The sequence below is a fragment of the Palaemon carinicauda genome, chromosome 9, assembly GCF_036898095.1.
Source record: "Palaemon carinicauda isolate YSFRI2023 chromosome 9, ASM3689809v2, whole genome shotgun sequence".
Lineage (NCBI taxonomy): Eukaryota > Metazoa > Arthropoda > Malacostraca > Decapoda > Palaemonidae > Palaemon > Palaemon carinicauda.
In genome coordinates, this window is record NC_090733.1 from 65,629,937 (window position 1) to 65,648,449 (window position 18,513).

Here is an 18,513-nt window from a genome sequence, read left to right on the forward strand (position 1 = left end):
GAGCATAGGACTAGTCTACTAGACCACAGGGAGAAGGTGGCGGCAACATTCGACCACTTAAGGTGTAGTCTAGGGAGGGCTAGCCTCCTATGCCGGCAGTTCCGCCTGCAGGGGAATGCAATCACCCCGCTGACTGACTGCCGACAAAGACTAAATACTCTGAGGTTTTGATCGAATCCCAAAACTTGCCGTCGGCCGTTAAGGGATGAGACAGAAAACACTAGGCTAGTCATGCCTGAATTCGAAATTCAAGGCCGACGCAGAGAGTTGTAGCCTAAGGCTACTCTCAGAGGGAAGAGAGATTACCCATAAATCTCTAGTGAGATTAATAACGGTTAATATAATTCCAGGAGATATCGATCTCCAGGAATGATAACCAATACACAAGGGTAACCGGGGAAATGACGAAAGTATATGTTGTCTAGGTTATGCTACCCAGACAAGACGAGATTTCGGTTACCTAAATCACCAAAACTCTGACATATACGATCACCACGGAAAAGGGAAAAATATGCTTATAGATATCTTTACAATATATAATGCCTAAATAGCTTTCATAGTAATGATAAGCTATTTACACCGGAATGTCGTTCTGCTAACTAAATAGCACATGTATAAAGAACGACAGCGCCATGGCGACACCGGCAATCGGTGAAGATCCGCACACAATAAATACACAAATTCATTGTGAGGCTGGAACTAAATTACATATTGTAAATAATCAATACTCAACTTTCTGGATGGAGAAAGAAGTCGTAGAAGCATAAAGATTCCCAGAAATCAATCGAAAATGTCAGATCGACAGGGAACACCACCGTAGCGAGTCGCTACAGATAAAGGAAAGACCGCCAGAGGGAGTTGGCGTGGTTGTGATACGATTGTAGTAGGGGAACCAGGGTAATCTTTGTTGCGGTTACCCTTCTATTCTGCCACGTATTCCCCCTCAAGGCGTAAAGGCTATTCAGGGTGCAGATTGCCATGTGGCGTGTCAAGAATACGTCCCCTGATGATATACGATACCCTTGAGAGTAATCTTAAAGGTACTCGCGCCAGAAGTTGGAATTCTGTGAAACCTTTGGTTTGATTCTCTGGGAATATCACTGTAGTCATATATACCCTTCGGAAGCTACTAAAGGAACCTTCCATTAGGATGTCATGGCTTGAGCCCAAATATATATATATATATATATTATATATATCTTATATATATATTTATATATATACATATATATATATTTATATATATACATATATATATATTATATATCTTATATACATTTATATATACATTTATATATATATATATATATATATATATATATATATATATATATATATATATATATATATATATATATTTATACAATAGCTGGAATACAACCCACGTCTAATGGACAGTGATTATGTGTTTTCGAAGGATTTTCAAACCTGGCACGCTCGAGAGTAAAGTGTTTGGTCCAAAGTTGTCAGATTCCCAACCTCTCTCTCTCTCTCTCTCTCTCTCTCTCTCTCTCTCTCTCTCATCTCTATATCTCTCTATATATTTTTTTATATATATATATATATATATATATATATATATATATATATATATATATATATATATATATATATATATATATATATATATATATATATATATATATATATATATATATATATATATATATATATATATATATATATATATTTATATAAATATAAATATATATATATATATATATATATATATATATATATATACATATATATATATATATATATATATATATATATATATATATATATATATATATATATATATATATATATATATAATGGATTTTGACGTAGGAAAAATCTATTTTTAGGTGAGATAGCCATGTCGTCCTGATGGAAGTTCCTTTAGGCAGCTTCCTACTGTATAATATTTCTGTGAGTGATATTACAAGAGAATTATCGTCAGGTATCACAGGGTTCTAACCCCCGGAACAACTATCCTAAGATATCGTGTATAATCAGGGAAGTACCCGTAGATAACCATAGATATCTGCACCCCAAACAGACTTAACCCAGTCTAGGAATCTAAGGAGGAGGATAGATGAGGAGCCGTTACATATACTCTCCCTTTATAGTACTACTCGTCCCTGATAAACTCAATCTACACAGCAGCACAACTACTGTGAGAAAAGGCATCCGACGAGGCATCTGGGAGGGACAACCTAACGGGTAGGTCATGAGGACGATATGGCTATCTTACCCAAAAATAGATTTTTCCTACGTCAAAATCCGTTCTTTTGGGCTCGAGCCATGTCGTCCTGATGGAGGTGTACCAGAGAATTACCTTTGCCTCAGTAGGAAGCCTCAAAGGGAGAGGTCCCAATACTGAAATGCACTTACTGGATTATTCCGTCAAGGCATAGGTATCACTCTCAACTATATATCCCAGAACCGTTCGGAGGCAGAATTGACAAGCATGATGGTCCGACAAGGATGCAATAAAGACTCAAGGGACCACCCTCCGCAATTGGAAAAACACCTGATGCTAGTGTCGGGAGCTCTAAGGAGGCCAAAACTAAAGGAGGCATCAAAGGTGAGGCGTATGTAATCAAAACTCGCCTTGAGATTAAATCCAATTATGTTCAGAAAGGATAATAATGAGAAGGCACACTAAGGATAAAGTCACTACAGTAATTATAATTATAATAGTAGGGCATAAAAGTAAAAGTCGTGGAACAATTAAAGCCTTTCACTCACAATAATCAGTGCCAAGGTTAGCAAGTAACCCTCATTAACCTCACATGGAAAAGTTTTGTACAAAATAAATGCATCCCGTCCCTACCCATCCATAAGGTAGCATAAGGGGACAAATAAATGACATAAGGAACCATATGAAACTTATGACAAGGTAAATATGACCAAGAGACATGATCACGTCTGTACCAAACAAGGGGTTAATCACCCAAACCAAATGAGATATAGCTTAACGATATTTAGGCAGTTAGGCTGCAGCACTGAAGGAACACACAAAGCATCGTAAAGACACCTGGGATCCTGAAAAGGAAATGATGAAGTGCATTTTTCCTTTTTTCCTTGAAGCAAAAACTTCTGTTTACTCACTGCTAATAACGAGCTGAAGGAGTGCCCTAGGACGCATTGTGGGCTACGTCGTTGCCGCGGGGTTGATAACACCCCCTCAACCATCACAAGATGACGTATCTCCTCCAATTGCTTCATTTAATGCCTGAAAAAAACCCAAGTGGACTTCTGACCAGTATATGTCTGCAGTCCCTCAATGGACATACAGTATACTGGAAAAAGTTCAAGAAGGAAGCCACATCTTTAGGGCCGAGACCAGATGTCTTACGAGCAGGGTCCGCTCTTCATATAAAGTAAGTAATCCTAATTCGTAACTGGTTTAGACAAATCAGACCCTACTGTATCATTTTGAAACAAAAGACTACCCTTAAACTGCACTGCTCTCAGCAAATAAACTTTTGGACAGTGTATTAGACAAAGGAAAGGATCTCCTTGAAGGGGAACTATTTTCCATAGACCCCAAGGTGAAAAGGGAAGTTAATTTTTAGTCAGAAAAGTGGGATCAAGGTATAAATTAAGCTCACCATTATCCACAAATTCAATTTATTTCTTGTCTCTAGAAATCATTACAATGTCACTAACCCGAGCACCGGAAGCCATCGCAATTAAGATGACTCTCTGAGTGGGATCAAGAATAGAAGCCTTTTGATTGCCTATGTCCGAAGTGAATTGCAAAACTTTGTCCAAAGACCAAGAGAAAGGCTTCATTGGAGCCAACAGCTGCAGCCTTGCACAAACCTTCGGAACTTTGTTGAAGAGATCCGAGTAAAATTCAACATCAAAGGCGTATAGTATAGATCTAGTGAGGGCCGAAGTGTACGACGAAATCGTGCAGAAGGCTAGGCTTTAAACATGCAAAGCAAGCTTGAAACTTGAACAAAAATCCATAGTAATCAACCCTGGATTTGTGTCTTTGACATATTTGACCCATTAGGTCCATGACGTTTCATACTGAGTCATGGTGCTAGATGACTCGTAGTTTCCACAAATACCCACTTATCATGTTGAATTTTCAATTTCATTGCCAGGAATAGGGTGAAATCAAACATGAGATGAGGATTGTAAGATCTCCATGATGAAGTATAAACAATCCCCTGCTGTCCATCCTGAGACAGAATCGAGTTGGTCACGGCACAAGTTGGGATTAAAATCTGTGACCATGGGAAACCACTTGCTCATTGGCTACCAAGGAGCCACCAACCCTTGAAAGATCTACTCCTGTCCAAAACCTTCACGAGGAGGTTAAACAGTGGAAACAGGCAAATCGTCATCCAACGACTCCCATCCAGGGACATTAACGAACTTTAATGTCCATGCCCACTGTTGCTTGAACCCCTTTCGGTGCTACCTAGCCGGGAAATATGATGCTGAAGCTCATTGCAAACAGATCCACTTGAAGGCCAAAGATTTGATCTCACTCAAGGAGAGACGTTGACAAATGCCAACATTTCTTCTGATCAAACGTAAAGACGGTTATCATTACGTGGTTCAATTGAGGAGACCTCAATTCTTGTCTGTTTAAGTGGATATGAATGTTCTCCTTCAGGTATAAGTTCATGAGGGACAAGAAGACTGCCATGGACTCCAGAATATTGATGAGGTATTGTTGAAATTTCTGAGAACAACAGCTTTGCACTTTCTTGGGTGGGTTATGACCCACCCAACCTCCCAACGAGGCGTCCGAACAAAGTGTCACTACTGGAGGAGGAAAGCGCAACAGCAACGTCTGTGAAAAACTTAAGGAAGCAGACCACAGTCTAAGTTACTTCCGCAGTAAAACCGTTGTCTTCTTCTGATGGTCAGGAAAAGCGTTGGAGACTCCTTCCCCAAACTCTGTTTGCATCTTTGCGTCGTACATTGAGGACAAAAATCGTGAAACGTAAAGATCCTCGAACCACCACTGAGCGTCGCCTGGTGATCATCCCTGATTAGATCAGGGACTTGACTGACATCTCTATTTCCTCTCCCTTAGAGGGAGGAATAGAACGGGAGTGAGACTTAAAGTCACAACAAATTTCCAACCGCGAGAAGTCCTGAGCTGGAGTCAGTTCTGAAGTCCAAGGGACTAGAGGAACCAAAAACTCAATTGGGTGCTTCTGAGCACACTGTGCCAAGGGAACTCACACTAGCCAGTCAACCAAGTACGCCTCTACTTAAACATCTGTCTACCGCAGTTGTTGTACGACTACGTCAGTAAACTTTGTGAAAACCCTCAGAGCTAACCTGAGACCGAATGGCATAGCTCTGATTACATAGACCCTTCTCCACAGGCTGCAACCAAGGTACTTTTACTTACTTTGATGGCTGATTTTCCGGTCCCATACAGCAGGGGAACCCCACTCTCAACAGGACGTCCACTATCGTTTTACCTTGTTCGTTCAGAGTATTTAACATTTCATATCACATATTGTTTATTTACTTTTAAATCAACACTGTCAAAAGACTCATGAAATAAGAAAATCTTCAGTTTTCTCTTGAAAGCCTTAATGTCTTCATTCATTCGAATGTTTCGTGGGAGCTTATTATATAGCCTCAAGGCTGCATATTTATAACAGAGCAGATGGCTGTCTCAGTAGAGTATAGTTTTCTGTAAGCAGATTGGTTGTTAGGCAAAGCTTCTATTACTTCTAAGTGGCTGACTAGTTGTTCAAGAATTACATATTCAGGCACTTTTGAGACAAAGGATAGATTTGAAATAGGTCTATATGAGCTTAATTCCTGGTAGTCCAGTGCATTTTCCAGAACTGGTGTGACTATAGCCATTTTCTCAGATTTAGGAAACTTACATTCATCAATGCTTGCATTTGCTATTCTCATTATTATTTCGGCTAGACTAGAAAAGTCTCTTCTCTCCAATTACTTCAGATATTGGCATGGGATCCATCGCACAGTTTGTTTTCTTTGCTCTCTTGATAATTCTGGTGATGTCATCTTCTGTTATGTTGTTAAATCGTATTAATTTTGTCTGTGTGCCTGGTGTATCATTAATCTGATGTTGAGGTAGAGGGATAAGTGTCCACCTAACCGACAATACAATGACGTCAGTAAAATCCATAGAGACAGTGAAAGCCTCTAAGGGTGGTAAGGTCCATATCTGCGAAATAGCCAACATCCGGAACCTGTCCCACTGAACGAACAGGTTTAGAACAGACAAGACGAGAATAATTTGAGGTAAGCTCGAAACTGTTTTGGCACACAAAATAGACGATCTTGAAATCTCATAGATCTCACGCAGCAGATAACTCCCCTCTTAAAGAAATCTTATACGTACATATTGTTCCAGACAAGGAGATGTTCCTGGAAGAATCTCCTGAACTGTGGTGGCCATTGTTACTACTTCCAAGCAAAACCGTTGGAAATGACGTTCTGTGTCCAAGGACTGAAGAACCCACAATACTTGAACAAGGCTAACCATCCCCCTACCAGAGGCCTTCATTATTTTGTGTTGAGGACATGAACCGCTATCTCCACTGCCGTTTCAAAGTCCACGATCTCTGGACTTGCCTCCACTGTCAAGACTGCCTCGGAAGACAACCCTTACTCACACATAGGGTGGAAGGCCAGGGACTGTGACACCACTTATAAGGGCACAGCGTAGACATTCTGAGGGATAGCGGCATAAGAAAGAACAAACGACTTACTATGAGAAGTCAGTTAATGAGACCTCTTGGTTGTGGCCTTCCCAGGGGTGAACTACCTCTTCAATGAGATCAACCACTTCAGGAAAAGGCTCTAAGCTCTGCGACAGCCATATCCGTAACTTTCCTCTACGGAAACGTCTTTTCCCCAGATGCTAGAGGTGAGAAACGTTTCAGCTCGTGGCGGATGGTAGCTGTGTCTAGTACATGCTCACTACAGGCTCAACAGACCTGAAAAGAAGCATAAAGGTCTTTCATAAAAGTGTCGACATGAGTTTTCGCCAGCAAGGAAAGACGAAGGCACCTACAAAATGCCCGATCATCCTTCCCATAAAGCACTACAGAGACATCAACATTAACAACCATTATCTGGTCTACGACTCAGACTTAAGGTGTTCAGGAATCCTGGGCAACTTCTCAAAAAATTGGTGGCCAGTCGCATTCGTATCCGGTTTACTCTTAGCAAAGGTAAACTGGACATTGGTCTAGTGGACGGAATCATGTGGTAAAAAAGGTGAGACTGGTGTGCACTCTTCCAAAGCTGGGAGAGGCTTACCCTCACAAAAGGCTAACTCCACTGATGTAGCTCTTCGAAACAAAGTGGAAGATCCTTTGTCCAGGGCCACAAAGGAGACCAAGCTCTTACCAAAGGCGACAATCTGTAAATTGATACCTACTGCCGTCATCATTGCTGCATGCAATAAGGTAGCTAGGAGTGACGAACCTTATATCTAGGCAACTCCTCTTTCTTCTCTAAGGCCTGGATCTCTTCACATGAGGCCTTGAAGACCATCACCTGGTATTACTAATTCCCTCCATGAAGGCTTTCCTGTTAGCCACAAGTACCAGATGTACTGTAGTACATAAGGTACTCGGGAACTGGGGGGCTCCATGAGCTTAGCAGATGTTGGGAGGAGAAACGGGCAGGAACAGCCCCCGTCACGGAAGAAGCAATCGTAACCGTAGATCGGGAGATCGATGTCATAGTGGAGTCAGAATGGTAGACACCACTGAATTCTTGATGATATCAGACTACCTCATCCTCTTACCCAGGTGCGAAGGTACCGCGAGAAGAACATGCAGTCGTCATCGAAGGTATCCTCCGAGACCCATCTGGAGTGAAGTAAATCCTTACAAACACTGCAATCCTGATGGTCCCAGTACGATACTGGGCCTTCCATCCTCCAACACTTCACATGTGTGCGGAAAATATCGAGACCACAGGGATGTCTCACAGCTCTGACACAAATCTGCACTAAACAGTGTATCTCTGTATAGGCACTGCCTGTAAGGAGAAAAGGGTTCAATTGAGTACAACATCCTCTAGCAGACACCAAAAACCAAAAGAAATGGGTCATTAACACTCCATGTAAACAATTGAGGGAATAGTAATCCCTAATTGTGTGTAAATGCCATTGGTGAGAAAAAAGGAGATAAATTACGAAATGCCCATTCCCCTATAAAGAACGTGAGATTGGAAAAATTAGCCCCTTAAAGGTCCGTTAGGACCAAAAAAAGGGGAAAAAGGGGTGGGGAGATGCTCATGGAAAGAACCATTGCTCCAATATCTCCGCAGAGAAATGGCTAATTAGAGGGCACCGGTACAGGTAAACTTAATCACTAAGCAATTGACGCATCGATTATTGAGCAAGAGTCAAAAGCAACCCGCATGTTATAAAAGCAAGGTTATAACCTCAGTAGAAAAAACTCGGGAGGGATAACTAGCCTATAGAGTTACCATCTATTCCATCCAAACCCTCAAAGAGAAATGGACAAATTGGTAGAAAACCAATAACCATATGTAGAGGTTATTCAAAGCAGGAGCTTAGGACCCTTTCGTAGAAGGAGTTCCAAGGTCCAACCTACATAAAAAAAAAAACCTTAAACGTTAAAAGACTAAGGCTTTTATGTAACCCTGTAGTGAAATTCACCTACAGTAAGTAGAGAACTCATCTTAGTTACGTAAGATGGTCTCAGATAAAAAAAGGGCAGAACGGCCTGTGCCCTAAAGGTACTGGCGTTCCCAGGTGGGAATGGCATTGCCGCCAACACCTTATGTGCCCAAAGGCACTGGTACCGATATCTGCACCCATAGGCTAGTACTAACCCGGCCGCCAGTAACGACAATGCCGTCTGTGGCAATAGTGCCCAAGGGAGGTGGAGATAATGGTCAAGGGTTTCCACAGAAAGCACCTTGCCAAAAGATAGGCAGTGTCGCCAGTGGCGGCACAGCAGTAAGCAACGACACATCGCCAGAACGGGTACTATAAAACAGATTACGACGTAGGAAAAATCTATGTTTGGGTGTCGAAAGGTGGTGACATAACCGTTATTCAGGCGTTGCCAAAGGCATTTACGCCAGATATACCAGTGTTGCCGGAAGCACCGTCATCGCTAGGGGATAAAATCATCGCCGCCAGCCTCTCATGTGACTTAAGGCGCTGGTACAGTCAACCCCTCCTACAGACTAGTAGTAGCCTCGCCGCCAGTAACTGCAACACCGTTACGGGCAAAGGTGCCTAGGTTGGCAGACACAAACGGCAATGGTTCCTGCAGAAAAACCCATGCCGTAGCTGAAGGCAGCGCCGCCAGTGAAGGCACTGCCGCAAGCAGCGACGCATCGCCAGTACAGGTACAATAGGATAGTGTGCCAAAAGGTGGCAGCAAAGCAGCAGACACCGGCACTGTCGTCAGTCTGATAGCTCACCCCTCAGGGTGAAGCAACCGATGGCCATGAAAGGTCACATAATAATAAATTCCATGCAATGTCCGTCCCGGAAATAACTAGGATAAAAAGAGAGGTGACGACATGGAGCAACTATACCCATGCATCAAAATAAACGCCACGCCGTCAAAGACGGCGGCCGCCTTCCGATCGACAAATCTCAGAGCCTAAGAAATAATGGCAGTTCATGCAAGTCGGAGCACTGACATGATGAAACCTCTCTTCGCAAAGCGGAGTTCCAAAAGACTGTGCAGTCCTAGCACGAGAGAACACGAGCGAATGCAAAATGGCTAAGCCTAATAGGTCGATGCCACAGGTAAATCGAGAAATCCCAGAGGCTATGAAGGAACGGCAGAACAGGTAAGTCGGAACACCGACAAGGAGAGATCACCCTTCGCAAAGGGGAACTCCAAAAAACTGTACAGTCCAACCAAGGGAGATCACTAACGTATGTAGCATGGCGGCCCAACGGATTCGCCGACAAGGGCTAATCCAATCACCACCAAGGGCTAGGTTAAGCCTAAAAGATCAATGCTGCAAGTCGATCGAGAAATCCCAGAGGCTATGATAGAACGGCACTACAGGAAAGTCTGCGCACAGACAAGAGGAGCACACCCTTCGTAAAGGGGAACTCAAAAAGACTGCACAGTCCTAGCATGGGAAATCATGAACGAATGCAGCATGGCGGACCAACGGATTCGCCAACGAGGGCTAGGCTAATCCTAATAGGCCGAAAAAATCAGAGAATCGAAGGCAGCAGACATAAAAGGCTCAGTAAACTAGTATAACAGAGGAAAAAACTCTTTAAGAGTAAAAAGACGGCTGCCAACGAGACTAGTAAGAACAGACTGATCGCTATCGGCGAACCCGTCTCTGACAAAACTACCACTCTCTAAGCTAGGTTAGCTGGGACGAACACGCATAAAACCAAAACTTAAACTACAATAAAATGTAGTAAAAGCAAACACAAAAAAGAGTGCAAGGCATCGCAACGCCAAAATAAAGCTAGCTAACGTAAAATTAGTGAAATAAAACTAAATGAACATAAAATAACAAGGGTAGAAACGCACACAAAATGGCTCCCAAAAGCTAGCTGGACTCGTAGCACCCCGCTCTCTCATCGCCATACAAAAGACAAATAACCACTCCCGGAAGGGATCAAAAGCAGTTACAGCTAAATCAAACTGCGAAAAGGGAGGTTACTCGACTTTGATGACTAAAGGGAGGCCATCATGCGAGGAAACAACTCCAAAAAGTAGAGAAAAGGTGCTCTTGACAAAGAAACGAACGCGTGGGTAAGCTGTGAAAATGAGAATGAGTTTATCAGTAGTATACTGTGAAGGGAGAGGATATGTAATGGCTCTTCACCTATCCTCCTCCTTAGATTACTAGACTGGGTTAGGTCTGTTTGGGGTGCAGATATCTATGGTTATCTACGGATACATCCCTGATTATACACAATATCTTAGGATAGTCGTTCTGGGGGTTAGAACCCCGTGATACCTGACGGTATTGTTCTTGTAATATCACTCACAGAAATATCATACAGTAGGAAGCTGCCTAAAGGAACTTTCATCAGGACGACATGGCTCGAGCCAAAAAATTATATATATATATATTATATATATATTTTTGGGCTCAGCCATGTCATCCTGATGGAAGGTTCCTTTAGGTAGCTTTCTAAGGGATATTTGGCTACAGTGATACTTCCAGAGAATTGACCACAGGTCTCCAGAATTCTAACTCCTGACGCAAGTATCTTTAATATAACTTTTAAGGATATCGCATAATATCAGGGGACGTATTTCTTGATAAAACACATAGCAATCTTCACCCCCGAATAGAGTTTTCGCCTTAAGGGGGAAGAGTGGCGAGTTTGAAGGGGAGCCATCATCAAGGTTACCCAGTGGATCCCCTCCCCGTACTACTATGGCGTAACTATTCCTTCAATAGTAGCCATTTAAGCACAGTGTTTCTCCCACTTGCTCTCGGTGTTGCTACTGTTTTTAAGGAATATTACTATGCAATCTCCAGCATCTTCCTCCTCTGGAAAGTTGAGTATTTAATATTTCCTGTGTATAATTTTTGGCTCCCTTTTCACATTTAAACTAACATAATTTAGGTGTGTTAAGCGAAGCACTGCCATCCACGGAGGCGGCCATTTTAGACCACTGCCGTACGCATAAATGCTTTATTTGGTTAGTAGTACGACGTTCCCGGTAATTAGCTATAAAGAGTTCTAGCTATTCAGGCAAAATCATACTAGTGAAGATAAGCTTTACACATGTAATATTTCCTTTTCCTATTAAACATTTCTATCATTTACAATAGGGCCTCAGTGGTATCAGCGTAGCCGAGATCCCGACTCGGGTTAGGTTAGCCTAACTTGTTTTAGTAAACTTTAGTAACGTTATCCCCCGTTTAACCTCTTGTATAGTTTTATTAATTCTGTCGGAGATTAATATCTCCTAGAATTATTATTATAATTTGATACGCTTCTCTTTTAGAGAAATGAGGTTAAACTCTTCCTTCCCCGAGTGCCGCCAGCCCCGGCAACAACCCTATCTTCTGTCATCGCCATCGAGTAGTGTACTCCGGCTTGACTTGGATAGTGTTTTTCTGTCGATCTTCTTTGCCGGCGAGTATCCCGGCTTTGAAATACGACAAAAACTCAGGGTATTCTGTCTTGTTGCTGACAATGGTACCGATAGGGGAATAGTCATTCCCCTGCCGGTTACATCGTTGCCGGCATAGGAAGTTCGGCTTCCTTCCTTCCGCCTGAGTGCCGCCAACCCCAGCGACAACCCTATCTTCTGTCATTGCCATCGAGTAGTGTACTCCGGTTTGACTTGGATAGTGTTTTCTGTCGATCTTCTTTGCCGGTGGGTATCCCGGCTTTGGAATACAACAGTACCTCAGGGTGTTCGGTCTTGTTGCCGGCAACGGTACCGATAGGGGTATAGTCATTCCCCTGCTGGTTACATCATTGCCGGCATAGGAAGTCCACAACCAAAAGTGGGTGGTATAATTGCCGCCACCTTTCTCCCTTGTAGACTAGAAGACATGTCTTATATCCGTCAATGTCTCAGGCCGGGGAATCGTTATTCCTCTGCCGCCCAAGACGGCGCTGGTATAGGAAACCATGTTTCCTCGATTTACAGCCGAAAGTAGGAGGCATACCTGCCGCCACCTTTCTCTGTAAGATATAAGACCCTTTCCCTTCCCCTTCTGTCCTCTAGTGATGGCCTAGCCGTCACGATTCCTTTGGCCGGTATTCTACAATAGTCCCCCTTGCCTGGCTGACTGGGTTACCGGCCGGGCTCCTACATAGGCGGTTAAGCTGCCGCTTCGACCATCTCCCCAACGGAAGCTAAGCTCCAGGAAAGGTTGAGCCGGCCCTAATGGCTGCTGGTGGGAAACCCATTATGCTTTTGAGTATTCTTCAGTCCTCTCTTGGACTGCCATCCACAAAACATGTAACCGGCAGTACAGCCGGCAAGAGAAATTGTGGCCGGATGGAAGCTAGAATCAATGTATTCCTCCCCTTCCATTTGAATCCTCATTCTGGAAAGAAGGCAGTAGAGACAGTAGTCCCTACACCCCTAATTATTGTACTAAACTATACTATTACGGTAGTCCTTCTTTCCATTCTTTCTCTCTCCCTGTCAGCTAGTGCCGCCAGGTACTAGCCTAACCCGGTAGCATACCGGCAAAACTACAGTATTAAACAATACAGTAGCCAGTATTCCTGCAGTATAACAATACAGCAGTTAGAAAACTACAGTATATAATGATACAGTAGTATGAATTTTCCAACATATTCTGTGTATCCTTTCACAGTCCATTGCTGAGACCGTTTTAAAAAATGTTGAGGTGAAGTATTCCTTCAACATTCTGATGAATCCTAGATCATCGGAACACCAATGATTACCTATCAGTATTATTATTTTACAAGTGGTGGAGTTAGTGTTAGTATCCACTGACTCCAACTCTACGTACGAGAGTTATTCCACTCTGTAATTTCCTTGATAAGAAAAATAAAAATATTAATCTTGTAGGTCACAGCAATTGCCTGGAGGGGAAACACAGATATGTGTTTTTTCTACTTTTTTTCTAGCTTACTATCTTAAGCTATGATAATAATAGTGAAGCATACTATTTATACATGTGTATATTTATCAGTGAGATAAATTACCCTATACTCATTTCACTCTTTCTTTCCTTACAAGAGGAAGCTAAGGTGAAGTGTGCAGTCCTGTTCTGCAACCACAAAAGTAGGGACTTTTGTGGCCACAAGATGTGCAGGTTTCATGCCCCCTGCTGCATCGTACCCGGATCCCTAAGGTACTGGGACCCGTATTTTAAACATTTATTATATCAATGATATAAACAATCTAGTACTCATTCACCCTTTTTCTCCCTTACAGGAGGAGCCAATGGCGAAGTGTACAATTGTATTCGGCAACCACAAGAGTAAGGACTTTGTGGGCATACGATGTACAGGTTTTATGCCCCTGCTGTATCGCATCTGGATCCCTGAGGCTCTGGGACCCAAAGGGTCGCTCCGATCGCCTGACCTTGCTGACCGACGGCTTTATAAAAGATGTCCTTGACACTATGGTGTCAAGAGATACAGCAAGGGAAACCCACCAAAGGTGAGTATGAGGCTTCTAGAACTCTCCGGGACCTTACCTACCTAACAAATCTTTGTAGTGCCTACGGTTCCCTAAGGCTCAATCGAATACGTTTGTGCCTCAGGCACAGGTCCAGCATCCCCCTATCCAACGGACAGTGGACACAGATATCAATAAACACTGCAAAGCTTAGACATCGACCAAGATAGGATGTCAGAAGTGTCCATGGACACCGGACAGGACCTACTGCTAGAAGGCCCTAAATAAGGAGTGGTTGAACCACCCACGGAGGAAGAAGGATCAGTTTGACGGTGACTGAGGTTCCTCAGCTCACTGTGCCGGCATATCATCTTATGCCCTCAACCTCTTCAGCCCCAACTCCCCAACTGGCTGGACAGGTCGGCTGGAGTGAAACACTCCTAGAGCCAATCAAATAAGACGCCCATGTTGAATGGGAAGCTTTATCTCTCCTAGAAGTTGGGGTCAAATCCCCTTGAAGAGCTTCAACTCTGGCCCAGCTTTCAGCGTACCCAGATTGCTATGTGAGACTGTGAGATGAAAAACATCCCGTAAGGAGATTATACCGAAGGAAGTCATTGTCCTCGAACATGACAAGGCTCAAGCCATCCTTACCAAGACCCGGAAAGGGGCCGGATATATTAACTCCAAAGTCTCAGTATTGAGCAAGAAGCATCCACCCTTCATTGCTCCTTCCTCCTGAACCTTCCCCCTTTCGGGGAAAGCCCTAGACTGTGTCATGAGAGCAGTCGAGGAGGGAAAACCCTACCCAATCCTAGAGAAATACAAACCTTCCAAAGTTGCCAAACCATCCTTTGAGAAGGGAACAGGAGATGGAAAATAGTCTTATCGCCTCCTTGTCTCATCGGAACTGATTAGAAATGTGTGCAGAACTTTAATAACGTCCCAGAAAACTGATTTCATCATGTATCTGGGGCCTACCCCCTTTCCCACAAGAAGTGGTCCAAGAAGTCATTACCAAACCCACCACGGAGAGTAGGAACCGGATTCGAAAGTGGGGCATGTCCTCAAAGAGGAAATCATCATTAGAAGCACAATTTCCGAACGTGACCATGGCCACGGTGCTTCAAATGGTAGTCCAGCTGTAAACCACCCTCCAGATGGTCTCTCATCAGCTGGTAACCAGGTACCTGTATTTAATCCAGGCTTTGAAAGGCACTCGACCACTCTTCGGCCCTACAAAGGTAAGGGCCCCAAAAGAGGATCCTCCAGAAATCCCCCAAGGATGAAGGACGACGTGGTCACGGAAACATATCCTCAGGAACCTATGAACAATGAGAGGTTCCAGGTATAAGGTAGACTTTTCTACTTTCGGGATCATTGGATCTTTGATCCCTGGGTCCACAGCCAAATTACGAATGGACTTGGTTGGAAATGGAACAAAAATCGACCTTTCCAAATTCTTCCAACACTTCCCCCTTATTGGAAGAACGTACCTCAAAACTCTTGAACAAGAAGGTAATGAGGCAAGCGAAGTCCATATCAATTCAGGAAGGCTTATTTTGCGTTCCCAAGAAAGACTTGGACAAACCCAGAGTTATTCTAGACTTGTCTCCACTCAACAAGTTCATCGAGAACAAGTTCCGGATGCTTACAGTGCAACACATAAGGACCCTTCTACTATAGCAAGGTTGGTAGCGTCGCGGATCTCTATTACAGAGGTCCCGAGTTCGGTCCCGGCCAGGGACGCGAATACCATGAGACCTTTTTACTGGGGGGTACTCCCACGTGGCGCCTGGGGGGAGGTTAGAGGGGACTAGTGATAGTCCCTGCTGGCTAATGGTCGCCCGAGGAGGACGATGTAAATCGTCTCTGTGGAGACCTAAAACCCGCAGCTTTAACTTTAACTTTTAAAAAGGGGTGTATACAGTCCCAATAGACCTGGCAGTTGCTTACTGGCACCTACCAGTCAGTCGCCCCCTCTCCTCTTACCTAGGATTCAGGCTACAGAAGACAAAATTTGTCTTCACAGCCATGCCCTTTGGACTGAACATAGCCCCGAAGGTATTCACAAAGCTAACGGACACGATCGTCCAGCACCTATGCTCTGAAGGAGTACAGGTAGTAGCATAACTAGTCGATTGGTGGGTGCGGGCAGCATCCAAGGCTACTTGTCTGCAAGTGGCCAGAAAGGTGATCCAGTTCCTGGAACACCTGTGTCTCAAGATCAATCGCTAGAAGTCTCACCTTTCTCCAGCTCACAAGTTTCAATGGTTAAGAATTCATGGGAACTTACAGTCACACCACCTCTCCTTTCTATTAAAGAAAAGGAGAGAAATAGCGGCATCTGTCAAGAGACTAATTCAACACAAGAGGATTTCAAAATGCCAACAGGAAAGAGCACTGGGCTCTCTCTGGTTCGTAGTAGAGACAGACCCGATGCTAGAAGCACAGCCAAAGGATGTGCCAGGAGTCTGGAGAAGATACGCATCAAACGCTCGAAAAGATCAACAAGGTTGACACCGACCCGATTGCGCACGCCATTAAGGCCGTGGTCAACGAATAAGAGCCTAGCACAGACAATTTTCTTGCAACCACCACAAACATCAGTGGTGATACGTATCAACATCTTGGAGGCTATTACAGTCCTCCTGACGTTGTAGAGACTATCCCCTCGCAGAACAATCCACGTCAGATTGGCTCTCAACAACGAGGTGATAGTAATATGTCTAATCGACAAGGCTCGAGTTCACCTCACATCAACCACGTGATGTTAGCCATCTTCCGCTTGGCAAAGAAGAGAAGATGGCACTTATCAAGCAGTTCACCTTCAAAGGTTCCGCGACGTGACAGCGGCTGCTCTATCCGGGAAAAAGCCGATAGAGACAGAATGGTCCCTAGACACAAACTCGTTCTCCTTTATTTTCGATACAGTCCCAGAACTGCAGATTGACCTCTTCACAACGAGTGACAACAAGATACTACCTCGTTATGTAGCCCCTTACGAGAACCTTAAGCGGAAGCAATAGACATCATGTCTCTCGCCTGGAATGGATGGAATCGAATTTATCTGTTTCCACCAACTAATTTCCTGCTAAAAGTCCTCTGCCGGAGCCAGTTATATCCAAACAGGTGTAGAAGTCGGCTGTTACATTTCATCCTCGAGAACCAACAACCTGCATCTCATGATTTTTACGCCCTAACAGCGAACAAAGGTTGGGATCTCGAAGAATGTGGCCGACTTCATTGTAGAGTACAAGTCAAGTCCAACCAGGAGACAATGTGGATTGTCTTGAAAGAAAGGGGTAGCCCTCGTGAAAACAAAGGGACCAACAGAAATTTCAACAGGTTTCTGTCTCCCTTTCTGCTTTTACCTACTTGGAAGAGGCCTGACTTCCACTACGATAACCATGTGTAAGTCGGCCCTGACTAGACCTCTTCTATACGCCTTTGAGATGAACCGCATAAGCATGCACTAGACCCAAGCCGACAACCTCTCCAAAGCCCATTACATGGGCGTTGGTCAAGTCTTGCACTATGCTTCGAACCTGAACAATGAGGATTGTACTCTAGAAGAGCTAACAAGGAAGCTTAATTTTCTGTTCACAATAGCCTCAGGGGCTAGAGTTAGTGAAATATTGGCCTATCAGGGATGCAGGCCATATTCAGTTTACAGAAGAGGGAGAACTGAATCCTTTTCCAAATCCTACTTTTCTCGCCAAAAACGAGCTGCCCACCATAAGGTGGGGTCCTTGGAGAATCTGCCCACTGAAGGAAGATGTCTCCCTATGCCCATTAGGGTATCTTAAGGTCTATCTTCATAGAACTTCAGACTTCAAGGAGGGACAGCTCTTCCGCGGCAAAACCTCAGGATAAAAAATCTATCCCTAAATTAACTGAGAGCAATGCTCACCTACTTATTCACAGAACGGATCCTGACAGCTCACCCACAGTTCATGATCCTAAGAAAATTGCTTCTTCACGGAACTTCTTTCAACACTATACGAAGCAAGTACATGAATAAGACATGTTGTGGTGGTGGCGGGTAGTTTTAGAAACCCGTCGTCTAAGCCTGCGACGAACAGTGAACTGCTTTGGGACTTTCCAGTGTATCGGGTGCATGGGTAAATTTACCCTCAAGTGCAAATCACAATGATGATTAACACACTGTTCCATATACAGTAGGTGCAAATCTGCCCGATAACACCAGTGCCGAGTGAACGTTGCGTCACGGTGTTCAGGCATTTCCAAAATCTGTACAAATCAGTCAGATTTGGTTTCACATCTCCATTGAGTGGCATCATTTCGATGAAATTACAAATTTTCCCAAAAAAAGAAATTATGGACCCTGATGTGTTTTCAATGCCAGATCAGATTCTTAACTGATTGTAACTACAATTGATAATCTAGTTACAAGGTAAAATACTGAACGTATTTGCGTCTTATTGCTGCTATCTCA

The 18,513-nt window shown here is 43.6% G+C and overlaps 1 protein-coding gene across 1 annotated transcript in view; it reads right to left on the reverse strand.

Annotated features, from left to right (window-relative positions):
* Positions 1-18,513, reverse strand: part of Ptp69D (Protein tyrosine phosphatase 69D) — a 651,708-nt gene that overhangs the window by 264,589 nt on the left and 368,606 nt on the right. The gene's annotated exons all lie outside the window — the stretch shown is intronic.